Source organism: Aulonocara sp. 'chitande type north' Nkhata Bay, linkage group LG7 (genome assembly GCF_057382095.1).
Source record: "Aulonocara sp. 'chitande type north' Nkhata Bay isolate Kocher_YH1m ecotype deep benthic linkage group LG7, A_spYH_male_GT1.1, whole genome shotgun sequence".
In the NCBI taxonomy this organism is placed as follows: domain Eukaryota; kingdom Metazoa; phylum Chordata; class Actinopteri; order Cichliformes; family Cichlidae; genus Aulonocara; species Aulonocara sp. 'chitande type north' Nkhata Bay.
Genome location: NC_141350.1, coordinates 38,549,843 through 38,573,138, shown reverse-complemented (window position 1 = coordinate 38,573,138; position 23,296 = coordinate 38,549,843). Strand labels below are relative to the sequence as shown.

Here is a 23,296-nt window from a genome sequence, read left to right as displayed (position 1 = left end):
TGTTTGTTTGTTTTTGTATCTGTTTATAAATATATTTGTTTCCAGTGTGAAGTTTAGCATTTGTCCCTAGAAATAATTAGGGATTGGCTAACTTTTGGAGCCCACTTACAGTAACCATTTAGGGAGCTGTTTTTGATACTTCCACATTGGTTTCATTTTTCAGCCTGGAACATTGCTCCTTGTGGAATCACAGAAAAGATTTATTTCAGTCAAAGGTTCTCAAGAACAGAAGTTTGCCACTTGAAGTCGAACATTAAAGATAAATCCTTTCAGGAACTCACTGGATATCTGGTGGTATATCTGCAGTCTGAATACTGTACTACCTGCATTTTTAAAGAGAATAATCTATCGCCTTCCAAAGTCATACCGTCACATGAAAGGTTTAAACTTTTAAAGTTATATTTGGCTTTTTGAGAATGCACTTCTTCGTAGCTACTATATTTCACTCAAAGCACTTTATCTGTTGTGTTTTCCATCGTTGTTCCTTAAGGTGTAGTAGCTGTGGTGCAGTTGAATCAGCTTCAGAACAGAAGGTCAGCTTTAAAAGGTTTCCATTACTGAAAAGGTCAGTGCTTCCAGGTGTGAAGAAACCACCAAGACTTCAGGAAAAGAAAAGTTAGAGTCACTTGGAAAAACAACTATATAGCTATATATATGTATATATATTTATATATAATATGTGAAATTAAAAAAGAAAATAGTGTATGGAAATTTTTGTCCAAAGTGCATCAAAACAATATTCATACGTATTTGATACACATATGTATGGACATATATATCTGTGTCTGTGTGGGCGTGCACATGCTGTGTGTGAGGGCTTTTCCCAACATTACCCTGAGTGGTGGCTAGGGGGTGCACTGTGGACACGGTGTGTGTATGGGCAGAGGGAGCGAGAGAGAGAGAGAGAGCGTGTGTATCTCAGTAATGTATTCCTGCCTGTGCCTGGGCTGGTCACATGGGGAGAGCAGCCTGTTTAAAACAGCCTCGGCTCGCTCAGTCAGAGCAGTGCGAGACACAGAGACAGACGCACCCGTTCTCTCTCGTCCTCTCTTCACGCACGCGCGCGCGCGCACACACACATGCTCACGCACGCAGACGGCAACTTTCCTCTAGTGGACTGACACCACACACTCGCCAGGATAGACACACTCCCCTTACTACAGTGGAGAAGAGGATAACGATTGACAGCTCTGAAAAAAAAGAAATACAGAAAAAGAAAAAGGTTCCCAGTGAGTAACCAATTTTGATTGTCATATGTTATTCACATTTGCGGACTTTGCTCTTCTTCAGCGTTGTCTGACCGGGATGTGACAGTGACTGTGAAAGGGAGAGGGACTTGATAGAAGGTGCTTTGAGGGGGGGCAAGTAAATAAATAAGAACGGAAGAGCAGCCAGAAACGACAGAAGAGAGATGTGGTTCTAGTGCAACACTGGAATACCTCTCCATCAATCTCTCCCTCTGTCTGTGGGATCTAATGCTGTTAATTAGCAGCATGCACTTGGAATGAGAGGAATGCCATTGCGCGGAGCTGGAGTGGGGTTTGTTTCGGACTCTTGCGCTCTGTGTGTGTGTGAGTGTGTGTGTGTCATTTCTTTCTTTTTATTTCTTGCATGCCAGCTGCATTGTGATGGTCAGTCTACTGATGTTGAGCAGATTCTCTGCGACACACGCTGCTCTGGCTATGATTAATAGAAACCTATTGATATGCAGATGGAAGTAGATAGACCTGTCACTGCACTCCAGTGATATGAGTGATGTGTTGGGAGAAAGGGGACTGTTTAAAAGCCTCCCCTTCTTCGTATCGCCTCTGTCCCACTCTCTTTGTATCCCTCTGTCCCTCTCTGTCCTACTGCCCCCCCTCCATCTTTCATCCTCCCTTCTCACTTCCCTCCCGCTCATTTCTGTTGCAGCCGCTGATATTTCTTTGACACGCTCTCCCTGTTCACTGTCTTTTTCTGTCTCTGTTATTTCATTAACTTTTTCCTGTGTACACAGCTCCCTTGATTCATCTGTGTCGCTTCAGTTCTAAAAGGTCTTTCATTCAGCTCCTTGCTTTCTGTCTCATTTCTCTCCCCCACGCTGGTATATGCTGGCATACTTAGTAGACTCCTTAGTTGCGTAGAAAGAGAGAGGATCGCAGAGTTGTGAGGAGGGAAAGAGGGGAGGGAAAGTGAGAAGAAAGACAGAGGAATGAAGGCGAAAGTAGAAGGGGGGGCATTGAAAAGGCTGACACTGGCTTGGACAATTAGCCCAGGGAGTCTGTCCTGGGGTGCTATTCTGAGAGGGGCTTTGGCCCCTGAGCCCTGGGTGCTGGGTCACGGGATGCCTTGACCCTTCCAGTCGACAGCTAGGCATGGGAGCCATTATCACAACCTGATTGATTAGCACTGAGCGGAAATCCCTTTTCTCTTCACTCCTTGGGAGCAAAAGACCGAAGGTTTTTGTTCTTTTGCTGCTGCTGGTTTAGTATCTGCCTGTCTGAATGTTGAAAGCTCTGGCTTTTCTTTTTTTTTTTAAACTGCTGTCAGTTATGGAGGTCTGGTCTCTATGTATCGTCTGTCACTGGGCTTGTCTTCCTGCCTTTCTTTTTTCCTCTTCCACAACGTGTGTGTTTGTTTGTGAGTGTCAGTGTGCAGAAGTGGGTACGAAATATTTTTTTAATGACAAAAGAGACACACTTTGTTGAGGTGGCTTCTATATGCCATCTTCTCTGTACCAATTATGCTACCTCAGGAATTAATTCAAACCTTCCTTAACTTGTATGAGCTGTACACCTGAAATTGTTAGCAATATATTTAGGAGGCTGCCTGTATGGGGGGAAAAGGATGGCATGCAAGAGATAAAAAAGAGATGTGAAAGAAAATATGACAGAAGACAAAAGTGATGGGGGGACATACGTGGGCAGTTTGGGAAAAATGAGTTCTTCCTAGAATGTTTGAGTGCATTTCTCTTTTATCCTGTCATCATTTCCATCTCATTTCTTTGTTTTGATCTTCCCGGTCCCATCTCTAACTAACTTTTGCTAGTTTTGCTCCCCCCCCAATACCCCCTTTCTCAGACTGGGAGTTTAGTGGGGTGTTTAGCCCAGCTCACGGCTGATCAAAGCAGTATGTGTCTGACTGGGCTTAGCCCAGGCACTCCTAATGGAGCGCCGTTTTCATGCCTTGTTGGTGGTGGAGTAGGAGGGAGTGATAGGAGGTGGAGGGGGAATAGGAGGGTGTGCAAATAGAAAGGCTGATAGGGAAAAAAAATCAAGCAAGGAAAAGATAGGTAGATAGAGAGTGGGTCTAAATCAGAACAACCGTGAGAATGTGCTTCTGGTAGGAGGTGCTGTGGAGATGTCACTATGAGTTGGGTCACCCTTTCTTTGCAAAATCAATGATGAGCGGATAACAAGGATACCACAGTTCCTCAAATAACAGCAACAGCCAATGGCAGCTCTCCACAGGCTGTTCAGAAAGCCACATTTACAAACTATTTTGACGATCAGAGGAACATTACATTCTCTGGAAAGTCAGGGGCATGAGATGATCAACTAACACTTAATAACATGCTATTTATCATTAATGCTGACTGTATATTAGCAGAATGTGAAAAACTGGTCTTACCTTTTGATACTCCAAGAGATACTCCAAAAGTATGCTTTTTTAGTTTCAAGTTTCTAAAACTTTTCACCATGCCATTAAAATTGAATTGTTAGCTTAATATATGTTAGCCTAACTCTTGACAGCAAAGACAGAGCCAAGATACATGGGTTCTCATTGTGAGTGTTTTAGCAGCTGCTTGCTGATTTTGAGAATTTGCTTGGTTTTGCTATGTTTTTTTTTCTTTCAAGAATTCAGTAAGAAGTAAAATTGCAGTTTGCATAACCAGGTTTTGTGTATATTTGCCCTTGTTTCAAAGGGTGGTGACCACAATGTGGGCAGGGACATCACTGAATCTAAATAACAGAAGAATCTCTAAACTTATTTAACTGAAAATGATAGAATTTTAAAAACTAACAGAATATATAATAAAACTTACGGGTGCAGCACCCTCAGCACCCGTACTTCTGGCATTGTAAATAAGAACGTTACTGCCAAGCAGGCGAATGATATTGATTACCAAATAAAATAGACAAAAAGAAAAGAAAAGCAAAGAATAAATGAAAGAGCCTTGCTGTCAACAACACAAAATGAAGTCATATGACAGAAAGCGGTAAAAAGAACCCAACCATATCTTTCCAATAAGCCTCTTTCCAGTCTTTAGTGGAAGGACCTATCACCAATGGGGCATACAGTTTAGGCCAGCACAGAATAGCTCCCACACATGGTTTGGTTTTAGGCTGGAAGCAACACCAGACAGGAAAAGGTCTATGTGTGCATCAACTTTTGAGTGTGTTTGTGCATATTTCTGTGTTTGTGTGTGTGAAAGAGAGAGGGAGAGAGCTATAGATAAGAAGAAGAGAAAAAGAGATGAAGAACTGGTTGTGTGTGCCCGAGTGCATAGTAAGCATCTGTGTGTCCGTCTCTATATGCCTGTATGCCAAGCACTAAACAGCCATGCTACACATAAACTGTATATTGATTTTTAATAGACTGTAAAAACCTGTCTAGACATTCGGACATTGATTCTGAAATTGGAAGTTTTACTACTTCTGTCTCTATTAAGACATTTTTGGTGGAGGAATGGAATTTCTGAGCAGCAGAGGGGGAAAGCCTCTTTTATAACCTTGGAAAATAAGACAGAAAATGTTGCTTACATCTTACTGAGAAGTCCGTAGTGACCGACAAGAACACCGTGGTGTAATTTTAAAGTTGTTAAACTGAAAGGTTTAAATGTGTTTCTGTAATTATCACCTACAAGTGTGATTTACACACTTCTCAAACTGTCTTCCTCCCTTCACCACCCCGCCCCCCACCCAGCTCATCACCTCCCAAGTCCAGGTTTCTTCTGCAATCTATTCTTTTTTGTTTTGTTTTCGTTGCTCACACTCCCCTTTTATAGCGCCATTGTTCTCTTTTTTTTTTTGCTCCCCGCCTCTCCTGTCCAATCCCCACTTTGCAATGTCGATGTTTATATTTAACACAAAAGAAAGGTAAGATAAAACTAGGATAATATTTCCCCTAACATACTTACTGCCTGGATAAACATCCTCCGACAGATGTCCAAGCATGGGTCTGATCAGAGGAGGGCATGGGGGCCGTAATTCTCAGTGCTGTAATGTACACAAAGGCTACAAATTGGAAGCTGGTGTGGAGAGGGTTGGACGGAGAGCTGGGGAGGTACGGAGAGACAAAGACTTTCCTCATCATAAAAATCAAACATATTTCAAAAGAGGAAAAAAAACTTACTGTCCATTGTTAAAACAACTGTTGCTTTATATTTATGGTTGTTTGGCTGTTGTGCAATTAGTTAACCGAAGGATCATAATGTGCACCTGGTTCTTCTCTGGTGAGAAATCTGTTTGAAGATGTGATATCAGCTTCAGTATGTGCAGTGTCATAATCACAAATCCATAATTGATAATTATCAAATTAATAGCGCAGAATTGGGTACTCCAAGAAGTAGTTTAAACATATTTACAATGAAAATTGTGCCCGTTGCTCATCTCACTTTCAGGATCAGAATTAATTAGCATACCATACAACTGTTATTTTTGAGCTTTCTCCACTAACAAAAATATCTGATCTAAATCTTTTAGTTTTCAATATTTAGATCTTCATCTGCTTGTGTAAATATAACACAAAATGATGGCGATAATTGCAATTAATAAGGGATTTGAAAGGATTTAGATTTAATAAGTGGATTTAATGCTGGATTCAGATTTGATGAAATGCTCTCAAGCACTAACCCAACAATGGAACTATAGTAGAATGGACAGCGAGAAATAAATATGAGGTTTTGGTAAGCATATTTGTGTGTACATGTACGCATCACAGACATTTTATACGCCGCTGTGAAACAAATGCAGGCGAGAGCTTTGAATGCAACAAGCCTCCCAACAGCCACACATTAAAAAGTCAGCGTTCTCTCTGGCAATGCACAGCTCCCACGCTTTGTCTGTCTACCCTCTCTCTCTTTAGTTAGATGTGCCACTTGCTGTGTGCTTTTATCTAACTGCACCTAAGGGTGTGAAAACATGACAAGATTTTGTTAAGATTTGGCCCCAATTAAGCCGCCTCACATGCATTTCAGAGATCTACATTTTACGACTGTTTCCTCTCTACACCCTGTGCACAAAGATCTGGCTCAGAGGGAGAGTCGGTGTGTAATTATTTTGGTAATCTGAAAAAGCTCCTGTACTTTCTTTGTACACTTTTAAAGTGTCAAGAACATGCAGATATTAAGCCTTTCTCTAATGCCATAAAAGACTGAATCAGGACCTTCAATTCTGAAAAAAAAGGTTGAATGTTTATTTAAAAGAAAGCCTTTTTTGTATGGGGTTGTGATAGCAAGCGCACAAACAGACAGACAAACTTTAAGTCTTTTTGCATGTGGCCCGGCATTTTTCTAAGCTTGAGCTTTTCAATGTTGGCTTTTTGTTCTATTTGTCAAGTTGCTTGTTTCTCTGTCTTTGAGAAACAGCCTTTTTATCTGTCAAGTTTTGTGTGTGCTAGTGGGTCAGTGTGTGTCACACTGTGCATATCTGCTTGGCTCGGCTGTATTTTTATCCTTAGACAGCTCTCTATTCAGCCCCTGTAGCATTCTTGCAGCCCAGGCGATGGGAGAGTTTGACTCCTAACTTTCTGATCAAAGCATATGAGGGATAAAAGGAGGGAAATCAAGAAAAAAAAGTTTATGAATATGCATCACTTGACCCCCCCCCCCAACACGAGCTCCCAGCTTTCTAGACACATACACACACTCAAACACAAACAAAAGCTGCCTCCTCCAGTAGGGGGCAAACACTTTGAGGTGGATTTGCGCACAGCTTCTGAAGGCTATTCACATTCTGTTAGCATACCAGAGGAAAATGTGCTGTACCTGACAGCAGCCACACACTGTTATCTACACAGCCAAGTGCAATTTGTGTATTTTACTATATTTTTCAGGGCTTGTGTTTTAAATATTTAAACTGTTTTTTCAGATTTACTGCATTTTATATAAGTGCAACTTGAGAATAAACTGTTGGAGGTAATTTGCCTTAAGGCAACTGTATAATGTAGTACACTATGTATGCTGTATAGGAATACATGATGTGGGAGAATCATACTGGGGGCGGTGTATGCGTGCCGTGTGGTGCATCCACTAATCCCTCTGTATTGTGAGTTTAACTGCTCAGTTGTATTGACTAACTTGCTATCTTTATATTTTCCCTACGCACATGTCAGCCACATTATTTTCTTTTTCCATATGTAAGATATAAAATATAATCATAACTTTCTTGTGTTATCTTGCATTCACGGCACATAAAAGAATAGCTGGAAAATATCCTTTTTGCTTTGTGAAAATTCCCACTGTATTACAAGGTTAAAATCTGTTCATGCCAGGTGACTGAAAATGTTGTTTGTTTTAGCTCATTTGCACATGTTACATTGCTGTAGCTGGTACAGAGTATATACCACCTATTTCACCTGTTAAACACTTTATTTTCAGCAAACAAATGGCTAATAATTAACTTGAAAAACAGACCTCCCCTGATTGTACTAGGTACCCCTAGCAGCTGAAGGAGGCACTTCAATATGAAGGATTCAGGCCAAATTTTCTTCAGAAATCAAAAGGATACGACTCTCCTTTGTTTCTGTATGTCTCACCACTATTTTGGCTGATGCAAGCTCGCACAAAGTGTGCAAGCACAAACTGTGTGCAGACATGAGCAACACAGCAGTCCACTTAAAGGCTGCATGTGTCATTAGCCACAATAGTGTTCTGAGGTTACACAGAGCTCCTATAAACAGATTGGGGATGCATTTATGATCAGTATAATGGGACATTAAAAGAGCATTAGACTACATACAGTCTAAAGTTTATTCCGGCTTACACGTGCACCATTCGTAGAAACGCTTTACTACTTTTTTAAATCCTGGACTTCATGTGAAAGAGGGCCATTGTCATCAGTTATCAGATGCAGAAACTCCTTCTAGAAGATAAGTTTGACTACTAAGTTATCATTTAACAGTAATAAATTTGAAGCTCATTATTCTTTGACATTGTGTTAGTGCTGTTAATTTCACAGCAAACCATATTATTTGTCAGATAATTGGTGTAAAAACAAAGAAGCTCCTTAAGACCTCAAACGTATAAGCATAATGAAGAGGTCCAAAATTCAGTGTGTTCAATGAGCAGCTCAGAGATTTAGGAGCCTGGTTAGACTCCTAGTGAACACAGACCCGTTCGATGTGTAGCTTACTTACATTCAACATTTAGATTGGACTGATAAGTAACTGCAGTGCTTTTGTGTAAAATGGCCATGACTCTTGTTTGTTGGCACTTTTTAATGTGTGGGTTTTACTGTTATTTATCCCCTGTGTTATAAAAAAAAATAGATCACAATAAAAGCACCAACTGGCCAACTGAAAGAACTGGTAGTGAAAGGGAATTTGATCATTCTCCTGAAATAACCAATTTTAATCTTGAATGCACTTGAGCAAAGCTGTCAACTGAAGAAGTGAGACACAAACATCAGTTGGAAGTACTAATAGAGTAGGTTGTGGTCAAATCTTAAGGGGAAGATAAAGTGAAGAGAAGTAAATGGAAAAGTTGAGTTTAAGAAAAGGCAAAGATTTTCTCACCTGAGGCAGAATAGGGAAATTCAAGAGATGGCCAAGATTAAGCCTTGGGATAGCTACAAGTATGTCTTCTTGAGGGAAAGATAAAAAGAGTGAAGAGAACTGGAATGAAAAGTCAAGAGGTGAGGAGGAGGCTAACAACAAAAGCGGTTTTGGTCAGAGGGGTGGATGAAGAAAAGTATAAGGACACAAGAGATTCAATTATGGAGCAGAAGACATTTTAACAGACTGATACCATTGGGCATGATTGGAACTTGAAGGAAAGTAGCTGGAGAGAGAAAGTCGGCACACATCAAGTGTGATTGCGGTCAAACATTGGAGGAAGAGTAGTAGCAATTGAAAATGGTGTGGAATGTGTGTGTGTGTGTGTGTGTGTGTGTGTGTGTGTGTGTGTGTGTGTGTGTGTGTGTGTGTGTGCGTGCGTGTGTGTGTGTGTGGGGGGGGATTAAAGGTTAGGCAAGACCATCAGCAGACATGACTGTGATGAGTGTAAAGCTTGAAAAGACTGGAGAAATGACTGGGCAAAGGGAAAAAGGAAGAGCACATAAAATGCTAGAACACCATTATGTCCAGTTGCAGGATTGAGGTCAGAGAAAAGGAAGAGCTGCAAAGGATAGAGAAAATGAAAGGGGACATGCTGGATAGGTTTGGAGTTGAGGTGCTTCTTGGAGTTAAGACGTGACAATGGAGGTATAGGTGGGAATTTAAGTTCTCAGCTAGGAGACAAGGGCAGGCGAGAATAAATGAAGAGGGGGGATGCACTTTAAGTAGACTATGCCATTTCTCAGAAGTACAGTTTCAGTCACTTGGTGTTTTCAAACATGTCAAAATGGATGCTGTGTATCAGATTTGATGATGGTGTATCATCCCCTGAAAGCAAGTGCATAAAGTGTAGTGTGTGTGTGTATGTATAATAATGCGAAACACATTTTATCAAAATAACTACAGTGGGATGCTGAAACAGAGCCTTCTAACGTTTACTGACATCACCCCTCTGTGTGTATGTGTGTGGAAACTGTCTGGGACCATGCCACATTATTAATAATGTACTAAGTTCAAAATGCATGAATTCCCAATCAACTGGGATATTAGCACCATGGTCCCCACTTTGTATTGTCTTCGTTTTTGTTTTACAGATATTTATTAAACCCCCCCCCCATCCCATCTCAAATACGTTAGAAAGCCGGTTGCTGAAAGACTTGGGGCTCTGGCTTTTTGCGCTGCTGGCTCCAGATATGTATGCTCAGTTTTCTGTCCATGCAATGTTTTTGTTCAACCAAATGAATGAAGCTACTCTGTGTTACTGACTGTGTCCATCTCTTTCAATATCCGTCCATAAATTTGCCTATTGGTGTGTGTATAAGTTTGCCTATTGGTGTGTGTATAAGTGTATGTCTGTGTGTGAGTGAGTGAGTGCCTCTCTCTGAGCCGAGGGCTTTTAATCTATTAAAGCCTGATCCTTAAACACTAATCAATGTACCCTTTTATATTTCCATTACAGTGCAGAAGGGAAAGGGATAAATAAAGCATGACAGTGGAGCTCAGTAGTGGCCACATAACACTGAAAAGTTCCAACTGCTGTCGGTGCACAAGAGGGGGCTGAACTATTTAAACTGGGTCATTGTATTTTAATATTTTTTTTATACAATCTAATCTGTATGGTAGGATGTTTAGGGCTGGATGATTGGTGCAACATAGCTGTCATTATATAGCCATTTTTTGTTCCTTTCTAAAACTTTTGACAATTTAGTAGTCTCTAATTTTAAGAATTAAACTTGGTACTGGCTCACATACACATTGCACTCATAGGAGCCGATCAGCCGTGTAAAATCATGTCATGAAGCTTCCAGCACACAGTTTTTATGTCAGATGAAGTTTGGAACTCTGCACTTCAACTCTGCAGAATTGGGAAACTTTGGTTTTAGTTTCAGCAAGACAGGTGTCAGCATTTGATTTGAAAGAGTGCACACCTGAGAGACTGGAAATCTTATTTAACAGGTAAAAGAAATTGGTGTGCAAGCGGATGGATATTTCCAGCTTCTTTATTATTTATTGCATCAGTTAACATATCTGTGTCTTTGTTTTTATCTAAAGGAATAAACGATGCAGCAAAAGCACAAAAACTGGAAAAGCCAATGCGATGTTTCTTTCTATTGTGTGCACAGATTTGCTCTTTTTGCACAGCATATTGTAGTAACAGCCTCATGTCATTGGCCTCCTGCCTTTCTTTTTCTTGTTTAAACGTCCTCCATGCTTACAGTATTGCATCACGTTTTCCCTTTAGAGTGATATGCACTGTAGCTTTTAGTTGTCAGGACCAAACACTTTCAAGCTATATAGCTGACAATGTGCACAACCGTTTTAGGACTGATTTAAAGTGATTTACAGCAAATGTCTGCAGTCCAAACGCATACTTGCCTAACCCCCCCCCCCCCCCAATCTATCATTTAAACCCACTAAACTGACAGTATTTGCCACTTCTCACAGCATATTTTATTAGCTATGTCTGGTTATGTACATGTCCCTCGCCCCCAATTAATTTAGGATACTTAAGTGGCACATTTGCATTACACTGTTTGCCTTTGGAGTATAGTTTATTAGTGCTGTCTGTGTAACCCGCACCAGCACCCCACAATCCTATCCCCAAGAACCATGCACACGCACACATTTATTTTAGTGCGCTTAGCCAACAGTATTTTCTCGGCAGGAGCGTACGTGTGTGTTTTTCTGCTCCACTGTGGTAGTTTATTAGCAATGTCTCCTTTGATAGTTAGTGTGCACGCTTGATTATGGCTGAAAGGGAGTGGGCTGGGCGCTTGGCCGGAGAGGAAGTCTGCCTAATGATATTAACAACATCCTTTATTGGGTAGCTACTGCAGGCAGAGAAAGAGAAGGGGGTAGAGGGAAGAGGGAGGGAGGGTGATTAAAGTGAGAAAAGTGGGGTCTTAGAAAGAGAGAGGAAAACTTTAGGGTGAATGAAAGAGACAAGAGTGTGAAGGGGAATGGGTTTACCTGTTCTGCAGATTAGGCAACAGAAATATGCAGAGATTTAAACATCAAAAAACATAATTATGAGAGGGATGTTTTATTTAAGAGTGCCGGCCCAAACACCTGTGAGAGATGTTTTCATCTGCTCCTAATATGTTATATGGATCTGACAGTCCCTCCATGTTCCTCTAATAGATTTGCAATCATATCCCAAATTGCTTGGCAACCCTGTCAGGTTCTATCACCGAGGTTCACAAGGGATTAATTGTTTGCAAGAGCTGAGCATGTAAAAAAAAAGGTAAGCGGAAGTTGTTTTCATGACGACTTCATTATTCTAATTAATTTAAAATTAAATGTATTGTTTATTTGTCAACTAGAAATTCATGTCTGCTACAATAAGTATAAGTATTGAGGTTGTAGGGTTTTATTTTTTACTATGTTAACCATTTCAACTTTCATTTTAATGGACGATTTCTTTTTGGCAATTTTCATTCATCCAGAAAGTTTCCTTAAAGTCTGAAGCAGAGTTTCCATTAAAGCCACTAAGTAGACAGGTGCTTTATACTGTTGCAATAAAGCCACATAAAACCTATGAAGATGAATATGTTGCAAAAGCAAGTAATTTTTGAACACATATAGATAAATGAATAAATAAATATCATTCTATAGATGTGATTATTTCTTTTACAATTTTCTCTGATTGCTTCAGGTAACCCACCCAATAAATAATGTTTAAACTAGAGTTGCTCAGTTGTCCGGTTTGGTAATAGTATATAACGCTCTATTAAACTTGTCTCCATGTATGTCTGCCCTCGTCTGACTCATTTCACAGAAAAGGTAGAAGGAAAAAAAGATGATTCACTTCACCTGATTAGGGGTTTGGGTTTTTATTTTTGCAACGTATTTGTCATCACAGAATGCAATAGTTGTCTAATGCACTGAACTTCACACAACAGGTGGTCAGGGTGAAAGGAAAGAATCATCTCACACACCACCATTGCAGTGCACAAAAGTGAAAGTGTGTGAATAGAGGATTATTTACATAACCTGTTTTTGTGTCTCCTGTGTTGTTGACAAACAACAGGCACAAAATGAGATCGTGGATACAAAAGAAAATGAATATAAAGTATAGAAAAAAGTGCACACACAACTTTGTTGCAAGTAGACAAAAGAAGCCTTACTGCTCCATTAAACACAGAGACTGTTTTGTGAGTATGTAAACACTTTTGTTCTTTAACTTGTTTTTCTTCACTAAATCTGGGTAGGTGGGCTTTTTCAAGTACAGACTAATGGGTGATTAGAATCTTACTGTATGCCAGTATGTTACCATTTTAATGTCGCTGTGAAAAAAAAGGAAGATAGATCATAGCATGACGCCTAGCATAATCATCAACACAAACACATGCAAATGTGTCATAGGCATTATAAAAGATAGATGTGACACTTTACTTTCCAGACTTTTAAACTAAATCATCAGCACTTTGGCTGATGCTATGTTGATGTTTTTTGAAAGATAAAAGTTGCCTTATGTGGATGAAAATGAATGCCAAGTTATCAGCTGGCGCTAGTAGCACGTATTCAAATTCAAACTGTATGGGTATGGCACAGAGAGAGAGACATATCAGCTACTTAGAGCTAAGTAGTGGATCAATAAAATAGAATTTCACGTACCAAATTTGAAGCACAAAATTCTTTGATGGTCCATACCACACAGAAATAATAATCAGGCAGTGCTTTAAAAGGGTGCAGTAGCACACACAAAACAGAGACATGCATATACTTAAAGTAGTGTTTGAGGCCGAACACTGATCAGGACAACTGTTAGTCAATGTGGCTGGCTGTAAACATGCATTTTAATAATCTCTGTTTGGGCATTTTATATGGATTTACTGAGTTTTAGAGGGAGCCTCAAGTAGCAGCTAGGGGAACTGCATTTTTTTTTCTTTTGCATCCACACTTTTTTTTTCTTTTTTTTAATCTCCAGATTTTACCCTTTGATATTCTCACAATGACAAATTTGCTTATCTCCCACTAACACCTAGTGAGAGCTGTCACCTTGAGAGGCATCTCTTACTACCAAAAATGTCAAGGTTGGCAAATTCCTCTGTTTACCTTGGCAAGATGCCTAAGATCCCAGACCCCTCCCAGATGTTTGCCAATGTGTAGAGCCATATTTATTTGTCTGATTGCTCACATGTTGGCCTCTGTGCAAGTTTCTGTCTGAGTGCTTGTGTGTCTGTGCAACTCTTTTTCTCACACATACCCAGTGCAGAATTCAGACAATCAAGAAAATAGCACAGAGATGGGTAAATAAACCCATTCTGTTGGACTGTCTCTCCAAGCAGTGTTATCATCTCACTTCACCTGTGGCTAAAGAGACATATACCTGTCAAATGCTACACTTTCAGACACAAACATTATACATTACACAGGCATAAATACATACAAGACTTCACATATCCTCTGCGCAAATGTGTACATGTATATATCAACAAGTGCTGTGTGATGTCATCTACAATGACAATAGTCAGCGAGCCAACACACCCTGATGAACCTTTTCATGCACACTGGTATGTCGGAGTTAAGATGCCATTTCTCGTATTCCCGTGATCCTCCCTCTGGTAGAACATGACTGTTCTTGTTTTCTGTGTGTGTATTGCTGGGGAAATGTGTATGAGAGACACATAGTACTCAGCTTCCTTTGACTTGAGCCAAAGTAGAAAAGAGCTACTTATCAGGAAGGATTAAAAACAAATTAAGATGGATTTAGACCCTTTAAATGACTCTAGCTTCCATCAGTTGGTGAGTGTGTGTACCTTTTTTTTGTTTCTTCAATTGTATCTGGTTATAGATGGCACAGTGGTGCACTGGTTAACACCAAGAAGGTCTTGTGTTCCATTTCGCTGATAGGTGTCCTTCTCTGTATAGTTTTAATGATTTCTGTGGGAGAAACCTTTGGAATGCAAGCATGCTGATCCACACAGGTATGCACACATGGGTATTCACAGACGCGGACTAAAGCTTTCTTGGCTGCTGCCTCAAAGCACACTGTGCGCTGTCTATCTTGCGTGCTGCACAATATCGTTTATTATTTAGTAAATATTGATATCTATGACTAGCTAGTTTATTGTGATGGTGCTTTGTTTTCTCTATTATTATGTTGCTCTTTGTTGTTTGCTGTCTCCTCTGTTTGTTTTTTTTGTTTGTTTTTTTTTTTTCTCCATACAGGTGACCCAGGAGTTCTTTTTTTTTTCTCTCTCTCTTCCCCCCCCCTTCTCACCGTCTCTTCTCCCCTTTGGTTTTCTTTCTTTCTCTCCCCCTCTTTCTCTCATTCATTCCCCCTGTCCTATTTATTAAAAAAAAAAAAAAAAAAAAAAAAAAAAAAAAAAGACAAAGGATGAACTGAAGCTCTGCCATCAAGTAATGTCGCATACTGCTGTTTCTGATGTCATTTAGAAAAAAAAAAAAAAAAAAAAAAAAAAAAGATTTCTGTGAGTGTCTTCCACTATTTAAATATGTTGGTAGTAGGTGTGAGTGTTAACATGAATGGGTGTCTGTCTCTCTGTGTTAGCCCATCAATAGACGGGCAGCCTGTCCAGAGGGTACCCTGCTTTTCACTCTGTGGTAACTCGGATAGGCTCCAAAATAGATGAAAGGATTTTAGGTTAGATTGCATATTTGTGTGGAAAGGTCTGTGGCTATATGTGTGAGCTTAGTGACAATGCACATTGCATTTAGATTCAGTACATTTCAGGTTATTGACATGATTTTAATTTGTGATTAAAATCAATGCACATTACTCAATGTCAGTTTTCCCAAGACAATAAAAGCCTGGAGTGTTTTCACATTACCATGCAGTAGAATGTAATTTAAAAGGTCACCTTGGACATGTATGTTCCTCAAACTGATATCAACCAGCAAATGATCACTGAGTCTTACAATACCGAAGCAACCCTAGCAACAACAAAACCGGACAGAGCATGTAAACTGGCTGCCTGAAGCGGCACAGTTCTTCGGCCAATAAATTGATGTCTGGTGGATAAAAACCTCAGTCCAAACACCAGATGAACACACCATCTGTTTCTCTGCGATTCCACTCATTAGGAGTACATATTTTATTTTTTTCCTTTATTCCCCTTGTCATTTCATGGGCACTGCTGTAGCCCTGCTCCTTTCTGCCATTGCGTTTCTATTGTCATTTAATTTTTGGTTACTGAGTGCAGATCGATAAACGCTTGATGTGTGTTTGTTTTGTTGTTTCATATTTTGCAGTGAATATAATCAAATCCCTTCTGCTTTTCCATAGCTCGTTTGCATAATGTTGTAAGCATGTCCTTCTCAACTTTTCTTTTGTCATGAGCCAAATCTGCCTTTTTGATACAACACATTTTGGAAAGGTTTGTCGTGCAAACATCTTGACAAACAGTAATCACAACCAGTTTTACAATACTTCGTTTTTAATCATGTTTTCATAAATATTACTACATAAAAAGCATTGACTCTTATGCTACAGCCATCAGTTGATTTCTGCCACTGCTGTGTTCATTATGTTTTTCTGGTGAAGCCACATTTGAAAACCAATGGACCCATCAGCTGAGAGCCTAGAGGCTCCAGTCATGCAAGCCTTCTGCCATCTTTCCCTCCAGATGCAACCTTACATGCTCCATCTGTGGCTCTATGATTGCTCTCAACAGCCACCTGCAGTGGTGCCATCGCTGGCAGGCACAAACAGTATGAGCCGTCCCGGCCATAATTTTAGCAACGTTATCGTTCTTTGTTGATGAGATGCCTCTGTTTATGTACCATGTTTGACATAATCTTTTTTTAGTCTTAATCTTTTCATCTTAAATTCTGTTTGAAGAACAGCATTCTGCTCCAGAAAGAGTTTGCAAGTATTTGTTGTTTACTGGAAACTTTTTTTTATGTGCACATATGCTTGTGTAAAAGCACAGCCACAAAGTCCATATAAATGTTTAAATAGAACGTCTGTCTTTGAATGTGCATGCATGACATGAGTGGATTCGATTTCACTGCAAAGCCATGTTGAACAGTCAGTCAATTTCCTGCCGCACATTCTGTTGTTCCTCCATGACAAATGCCTCGATTTCCTCATAACACATTCCTATATCATTATTGGTCATGGACGTTATATAGTCCAACATACTCTGAGTCCCTCTGAGTATCAGATTGCTTCAGTGTTCATTTGAGAACGCCAAAAGCAAAGAAAGAAAGAAAGAAAGAAAGAAAGAAAGAAAGAAAGAAAAAAGAGGAAACCACTAACATTTTATTGCTAGCTGAGAAAGAAGTTTTCAAAGAAGTAAGAATGTTTGTTTTTTGTTCATCATTTATTGCTTTTTTCTCCAGCTTTTAGAGCTGTGCTCATGGGGAAAAAAAATACAATCTCAGTTTTAAGCCTTCTCATAAGTACATGTAGGATATTTCCGGTGCTACTTTTAAAATCTCTGGCAAACATCTAACACTGTTGTACATATGAGGAATATTGTGGTTTCTAAAAGCAGCTTGTAAAAATGTGTCTTTTCATGGCCTGTCTCAGTCCATTAAAGTAGATACATGACACCACATAATGATATTAAAATATTCTTCAGACCTCCCTCCATAAACAGCATTCCTAAATGAGGTTTTAAACCAGAGGGTGAATTGTCTGTGAATACTAAGTGAATGGCATTGGGAAAGCTGACATGGTTTGAGGCCTCTGTATTGTTGAGAAAAGTCAGGAAGGTTTAGCTCAAGTGTAAAATCCATACCGAAGCCCTTTGGTAATGCTTGACTTGACAAGTTGTGCATGTGTCTGAATGTGTTTGTGTGTTTGCACTCACACTCATACTCGAAGCTACCTTCATGATTCATTAACGTGTGTGTGTACGCCTGTTATGCTACGGAACCTACGGTTCTTTGTGTTACTAGGCTGTTGTACTCATATTTCCATTTAAATATGTGTCTGTGGTGTGATTTACAGCCGTCCACTATTGCATAAATCCTCTGACTGCTAGCCCAAAAAGACAGAAATGTAGAAAAAAAGTGTCCATATGGAACTTATCATAAGCAACCATATTTCTCCATTACTAGGAGCAATTTGTTGTAATTGCCAGCTTAGAAGTAATATGGCCTCAAACTAGATTTTTTTGTCATAAAAAAAGAAAAATCTAAATGAAATATGAGAATACCCATTAACTGACACAATTATGCTATAATAATCAGAAAATTGAGCTGTCAAGACTGGAAAGCCTCTTTAAGATGCTAGTTACAAAGCATAAGGAGCGTGTGTCTGTATGCATGCGGGAAGAATCTGACAGAAACTGTATGTAATTGGTAGGTTTATCTTTAAAAGCCGATTATTTACATTTTGAACTAAGTGGAAATTGAACGAAAAATTTGACAACATAACCAGCTAAAGTGTACGAATCAGAGAGGTCATTATAAAGAGAAAGAGGGAGGGTGAGATCCTTCTGTGCAATACTCCTTGTATACAAGGGTGACTAACTGGATACTTTGATGAAGCAAATTGGTCTATTGCTGCACAACCTTGCATCATAAAAATATTCGTAGTGAAAATTTCCCTCTCAGTTATGATTCCTAAATAACACCGTGGCCTCTGTGTGCACTCCATCCTGACTGGCTGGAGGGGTGTTAATTAGTTTGAAATAATCAGTTTTTTCAGTGCACTAGGACTTGATACTCAAGAATATGGGCTCACTGCACACATTCTGCTGAGTCAGAGTTCATGAATAGCTTTTGCTCTCACATAATTTCAGTGATAAATGGCTGTGGATGAAGCTTACGGGGAGCAATTTAATTGGCATGAATTCTAAGTCTTTCAATTATCATCACATCGTTCCGACTCTGACAATAATCTCTATCTCTGTTTCCTGAAATGTGTCATGAGTCTAACAATATCATCTGATTTAACATCCTATGAAACAATGCATGACTAAATTAGCTTGACTGTAAGCCAAACCAGTCTCGAATCTGCATTGCTCTTTTAAAATAATTTGTGTGACAAGCAAAGGCAAAAAAGAACAGAAAAAGTAGGCCCAGAAGAACTGGGTCAAATGGCATTTGAAAATAAAATAAAATAAAAATACATTAAAGTTAAGGTGATTGACATTGTTCATGTTAGACTTACCATGCTTCCAAATCAAGAAGATTTTTCTTTGATGTACAGTGCACTATGTACTAAGTACTTCCACATATACAGACAACCTTCAGTCAGGAATATAAACATAAAAATACATTTTTTTTGCTCAGTAATTCCCACCTAGTGCTTAGGGCTGTGCTGGACTTTGTTCTTTGAATAGTTTTTAATGTATAAGAGGCTTTTAGATCTTATTTTTCAAAGGACAGGCATGAGGGATTCTCATGAGGATGTGACACTCCCATTAATTAAGAATGTAAGTCTTACAATATAGCACACAGATTAACAGGCCAGCTTTGTAGTCCCTGCCTGCAGCACCAAATCCAAATTGTGCATACATATTATTATATATTAGCACTACTTTAAGATTATGTTCTACTTGCCTAAACTAACGTGGACTAAGAATGTTATGGTTTTTTACTGTTAGTGCTTTTCTTCAACTCGTTGGTTTTAATGGATTTTTAAGGACATAATGGGCCACACTGTAATATTTTTCATGTTTTTTGCAATCCCTTTAATCCGATTAAACAAACCACGTGGGACTTGAGGAACAGTGCACACCTGTGGCACATTTGAAAACTTTGTTCACAAGGAATATATGACCAGTGTGTCTGTGAAAACCTGGCCTTAATCACTGTCAATCAAATCAGCTCCTGAGGGCCAGACAGTTTTATAATGCAGAATCCAGGTTGGTTCCTCTTGAAGGAATATAAGGTTGTTTGGACTAGAGAGTTCCAAGGCACAATATTATACCCAAAGTATGATCATAACACTGTAAGCATGCTGCCAATGGCTTTGAAAAGAATCTGTAAGTCTGGTCTCCTCATCAGGACCATTTAGTTCATTAGTCACTTGGCATTTTTAACCAACGCAGCTCAGTTTGAACATGTTCATGTATCCACATGCAATGAGGTACTACACCATTTCCTGTTGAGAAAAAAGCTTTTTTTTAAGCACATACAGTAACTCATTGAAAATGTTATTATTTAAAAATGATGTTTTCCTCAGTTAATTAATAGCTGACATATTGGTGATACTGATGGTGATTGACTGGGAATTAAATAAAATGAATCCTTTCATTCTGTTAAATTTCCACAACACTTGGTATCTGAATTTGGTTAAAGGTCAGCCATTCCTCCTGATGTTTGTGTAATTAGAACTCATTCTTAAATTTAGTGTGCACTTTCTTCACCATAACCAAATTCCCAGAAGCAAGAAAGTTTTTGGCTCTAGTACAAGCTCCTTGTTTCAAAGTCTTAAAACCTCTGAACACTCTGGATCTTGCTAGTGTGGAGTTGCTCTTTGCCATTAACAAATGATTAAAATTGATCATGTGTCCACTTCCTATCATCTGCCTTTTAGTTAAAAAAGAAATAGACCACAGATACCCTGTTGTAGCTGGAAATATTGGATACAGTGAGAAATGTTTCTGATGTGTGACTCAGACATGAGTTTAATGAAGTCTGATCATGATACACTATCCATTTCTCTTTTTTAGTGCAGCTATACTGTGTGTAGGCGAGGAAGGCTGTGAAGAAGACCATGTTTTAGTTTAGTTCCTTTGATTTAACAGCTTATTGAGTTTCTCAAACATGCAAAAAGCACTCATATGTATTGATTATGAGTTATTTCAAGAAAAGTGGGATTGTCATTTAATTAAAGCCACTATAAGCCATGGAAATCTACAGTCAAGCTTGGGAGTGATGACAATCTATTAAACTGTCAATTGTAAAACCCTTCTTATATCACTGAGCATTTGTTACAGTTAAACAAAATCTGGCATTCAACAGACAGACCGTGCTATAATCTCTGACAAGGAAAAAAAAGAAGACAAGAAATGTCAAAAAGACATTGAACAGCATGTCAACAAAATGCCTCTTTTAAAAATATATTTTGTCTGACTTTACTTTAATCTTTTTAACTTTTCACTGGAAGTTAGATGTAACAAAAAAAAGTTATAGATTATTGTATGGCTACACTTACATTTCAAAGGAATTTCACTCATTAAAAATTTAAGGAGTAGAGGAGGCGAGGAGCCAACAGGCTTATGAAACTGAAGCAATCAGATTTTAGTTTCTCACATGTGGTGAGACACAGGTAGGTGAGCAAAGAACAGAGGAAGAGTAATTAAGGGGGAGACAGATTTTTTTTTTCTTTTTTAACAGAAAATATCAAACTTGTGTCTGAGGAAAGTGAAATGCAGCACTAAAACCAGTAAAGATATATTTTTGACTGCCCTGATGGCTGTTTTAATTAAGGATGCACTGATTTTTAGCTTCTGTATTCAGTATATGTGAGTGTTTCTAAGGTTATGAGAAGCAGGAATATGTTGCACGACTGTGTTTTTCTTTCTACATATGCTGTTTGGAATATGAAGCATTTAAATTGCAGAGAAATTTATGTTACAGTGAGTTAAAAAAATACTATCCTATACTATTTTTCTACTATATTTAAATGCTTAGTTGTCAGTAAAATGTCCTTATAGGATAGCTACCGTGTTTTATATGATGTGATTCAGATGCCCAGCCATTACTTTTTCGATTGTATTAAGTAATATAACCTGAGGGTCACATTTTAATTACATATTTTTCTCAGTATAAATGCAGTTCAGAATTACTGAAGGGTCTTAGCCAGCATTTTAAAATGGTATTGCTTTATGTGTCTGGGTGAATTTGCCAATAACACCATAATTACAGCATTTATGAAGCTTTGATTTAAAGTGATATTGACCCCTCCAGTAATGAGGCTCGAGCTCTCTCAAATTAACATATTGTAGCACCAAAATGACCACATATATCAATTGAATGCCATTATAATCCTGTGAATGAAGTGGCCAGAGAGCAAGAGGTAGTCGTGTACAACATGAGGATGAAAGTGAGAGGAAATAATTTAAAAAAGTCAATATGGCAGATGTAGATAGAGAGAAAAAGGTGAGAGGAAATCGGGTGAAAAGACGGGAGAAATGCGAAGAAGTAAAATATAGAGAAATAAAGAGACATGGGCTGTGAAGCACATGAATTGCAGATGGGTAGACACAGAGAAAGATAGAGATATGAGAGGAGTCAGGCCACCAGATGGTCTAATGACCACAGGAAATATTACATCTGGCAACTGCACACCAACATTAATGACACCAGTCATTTAAGAGCCCTGAGAAGAGCTGCTGTGTATGTGTGCATGTCTTCCTGGGGGAGCATGCATGTGGCTCATTTAACTGTACTTGCAAGGTCAAGAAGGCCCTCTAATTACTGCATAATTAACCAAAAGGCAAGGTCTGGAGACATTAACCTTCATTGTGTGATTAAAAAGAATGGCAGGTCAAGGTTCGGACACTGCACTGTATGCAAACTTCTTCATCAATATTTCTTCATATAAAAATTAATTCAGGTCAGGTCTGTCAACTTGCAAATCTGTGTATTTGCGCCGCATTGTTGGCCTTGTTGAAGTTGGGTTGTTTTTAGCACCTTATTACGAGTCTGTTTTTATTTCAAATCCTCTGATGGAATCTAAACAAAAGCAGATATAGACATGCATGCTACAGATATGTCTTTTACATAACAGACTTTAATCAAGCTGACAAGCTTGCTAACTTAAGACGTTGTCCTTCATCACCAAAAGTCTTTGATAATTAAAATGATGTAGGTAGCGGTGATGCATGTGTAGGAAAAGCTGATTATCACGGAGCTTAAAAAAATAGTATGTTTCATATCTCACAGGATACTGATGCACCCCCTCAAGGATGTACACTCTTTACCTCAACGAAGAACCAAACCATATCTTTAAAATTTTATGTTCATATTAAAATGACACAGAGGCCTTTAAAGCCACTTTTATACTTTTTTTTTTTAAATAAAACATAAATACTAAAGGAATAGAAATGAGTAAAAAGTTCACAGTTTACTTTCAGTCATCATATCACATTTGCCCATGAACAGTGGTTAGCACTGTTGCTGCACAGCAAGAAGGTCCTGCGTTCGATTCTGTTTGCTTACTATGTGGAGTGTGCATGGTCTCCCCATGTCCCTGGGTTTTCTCCTCACACAGTGTGAAGACACACAGTTAGTGAGGTTAGGTTAATTGCCAATTTTGAATTGACCCTAGGTGTGAGTGATTGTCTGTCTCTCTGTGTTAGCCCTGTGACAGCACATGTAACCTCACGTGAACCTGAATTGGATAAGTGGAAGAAAACGGATGGATCTCATAACATCTTTGTCCTTAGTGTTTGATTTCATTATAGAACAATATAGACTACAAACAACATTTATGTAATGTAAAGTGTATAGATATAAATTCTCTCTCCATCTATTTGTATCTCTCTCTTGGTCCTCCGTTCCTTCCTCCCTTCCCATTCTCTCTCTTATCTGTTCCTCATGGGTCTATATGAAATATTCCAACCAGGCTCCTACAGTGAACACATAATTAGAAACCACTGAACCGTGGCTC

General features: G+C 38.9%; 1 protein-coding gene across 1 annotated transcript in view; it reads left to right on the top strand.

Moving 5' to 3' along the window:
* Positions 1–1,014: 1,014 nt before the first annotated feature.
* cntfr (ciliary neurotrophic factor receptor) overlaps positions 1,015–23,296 on the top strand; it is a 228,182-nt gene continuing 205,900 nt past the window's right edge. Inside the window, exon 1 of the mRNA XM_086300304.1 lies at positions 1,015–1,229. The gene's annotated coding sequence lies outside the window, so the exon portion shown is untranslated. The remainder of the gene's footprint in view (positions 1,230–23,296) is intronic.